This window comes from Leptonychotes weddellii, chromosome 10, assembly GCF_054177405.1.
Source record: "Leptonychotes weddellii isolate Sample4059 chromosome 10, ASM5417740v2, whole genome shotgun sequence".
In the NCBI taxonomy this organism is placed as follows: domain Eukaryota; kingdom Metazoa; phylum Chordata; class Mammalia; order Carnivora; family Phocidae; genus Leptonychotes; species Leptonychotes weddellii.
In genome coordinates, this window is record NC_138378.1 from 111,599,245 (window position 1) to 111,601,601 (window position 2,357).

General features: G+C 40.2%; 1 non-coding gene across 1 annotated transcript; it reads left to right on the forward strand.

Moving 5' to 3' along the window:
- Positions 1 to 2,042: 2,042 nt before the first annotated feature.
- LOC115940840 (U6 spliceosomal RNA) lies at positions 2,043 to 2,149 on the forward strand. The gene has a single exon (XR_004075570.2). It is a non-coding gene; the product is annotated as a U6 spliceosomal RNA (small nuclear RNA).
- Positions 2,150 to 2,357: the final 208 nt, after the last annotated feature.

The following is a 2,357-nucleotide window of genomic DNA, read 5'->3' on the forward strand; positions in this document are numbered from 1 at the left end:
TGATTTTTTCAATCTTGTCATTTTGTCCAAAGGAGAATAGATGAATGAGAGAACAAAATACTAACAGGGTAACAATGTCCCCAGAATATATACACTAAATAAGCCAGAAAAGACCTGAAACCTGGGAAAAAGAAAGGGAAAGAAAGAAAAAAGAAAAAAGAAAAAGAAAAAGATAAAAACAAACAAAAACAAAACAAAACAAATAGAATATGATCAAATATGATCAGGCTGGTGCATAGATCACTGCCACACACTAGATTTTGGGTGTATTTTGGTCTGTTAGAAGAAAGTGCCTCCCAAAATTTTAAAGAAAGAAAAACTTATATATGTATAAAAATAAGGGTTAATATGATGAAGGGATTGAATATGACTGTAAAGATGAAAATTATAAAAGATTTTATGAAAGGAATTGATAAGATAAGAAGTTGGGTGAAAAAAGAAAGAAGAGGATTTAAAAAAAAGGGGGGGAGAGAATGTGATCAGGCAGGAGACTGGAACAAAGCCATACACTAGAGATTTAGGGTATACTTTGATCTGTTAGAAGAAACTTTATTCCAAAATTTTAAAGAGAGGACAACTTATATATATATATACCAAAAATAAGGGTATCTACTAGGAAGGGATAGAATATGACTAAAAATGAAAAATAAAAAAGATTTTTTAAAAAAGGGATTGATAAGATGTTGGTTGAAAAAGGGGAAAAAATTTTCAAAAAAAAAAAAAGACTGTTAAAAAAAATTAACTTCGAAAGACTAAAGAATCATGGTAAAAAAAGCCATGAATTCTATGTGCATTATTCCCCTAGTGTTGGAGTTCTGCTGTTCTCATTGATTGGTAAACTTGGTCTTGGCTGGCTATTCTTGCTGATCTTCTGGGGGAGGGGCCTGTTGCCATGGTTCCCAAATGTCTTTGCCGGAGGTGGAATTGCCCCATCCTTGCCCAGTCCGGGCTAAGTAATCTGCTTGGGTTTGCTCTCAGGAGCTTTTGTTCCCTGCAAGCTTTTCGTACAGCTTTGGAGGACGAGAGTGAAATGGCGGCCTCCCAGTCTCCACCCCGGAGGAGCAGAGAACTTGGGGCCAGCTCCTCAGTGAGCCTCCAGAGAAAAGCAGTCAATCACTCCTGTCTCCCTGGTCTCTGGCTGCACTCCGTGCTCACCCGGGCTGTGACCCAGCATTTCTATCTCTGGCACCCAACCCCATGTGGAGTCTCCAAACCCAGCAGATCCCTGCGGTGCACTCCCGCGCTGCTTCTCCCGGGGGAGGAAGGGAAGTCTCCCCGGATCTGCTGCTTGTTGGGTCCCTGCTGGAAGAGCAGTGGCCTGACTGTGCCGCAGATCCTGGCTTATGACAACCCCGAGCTGAGAGCCCACACCTCAGCTCCATCTCTGCAGCTGGCTTCCCTGCTCCAATACCTGGGAGCTCTGCCGCACTCAGGCACGCCCAGTCTTTCTGTGACCCCGAGAGTCCTGAGACCACACTGTCCCGTGAGGGTTCCACCCTGTGCTTAGCCACTGGAGCGATGTCCCTCAGCAGAGCCGACTTCTAAAAGTTCCGATTTTGTGCTCTGTTGCTCTATCACTTGCTGGTAGCTGCTGATGGAGGCCCCCTCCCCCGCCGTCTATCCTCCCGAATATCGCCTCAGATTCACTTCTCCACATGTCCTACCTTCCAGAAAGTGGTTACTTTTCTGTTCAGAGAGTTGTTGGTATTCTTTTCTTCGATCTCCTGTTGCGTTCGTATGTGTTCAGAATGGTTTGATCCCTATCCAGCTGAATTCCTGGGACCAGACGAAATCCAGGTCTCCTACTCCTCCACCATCTTGCTTAGTCCTTGAAGTCTGTTTTACATTATCTTATAACCAATTCCATCAACATTTTTTTAATCCATGTGTTGACAATGTAGCTGTTTTTCTGTCATAATAAATTTCAGCATTAAGTCCTATTTTTCTTATTTATTTAATATCTGTGAACATTGATTTTAAATACTAGATATTAGAGTCCTTATAAAAGGAAAATATATATGATTATTAAAAATGCATGCCCTGTGCTTGCTTCGGCAGCACATTTACTGAAGTGGGAATGATGTAGAGAAGATTAATATGGCCCCTGCACAAAGATGACATACAAATTTGTGAAGCATTCCATATTTTAAAAAAATGTATGCCCTAATTTATTAATCTTAAAGTGAAATTAAATTCTCCAAATGGTTAATTATAAATCACTAAGAATATACTTTAGATAATCAAGGGGAACAATCATAAGAAATGTATTATTGAAAATATATTCCCCAAAACACAATATACCATTCATATTTGTTTTATTAATTTAAATATTATGGCACACATTTCATTTTCCAATT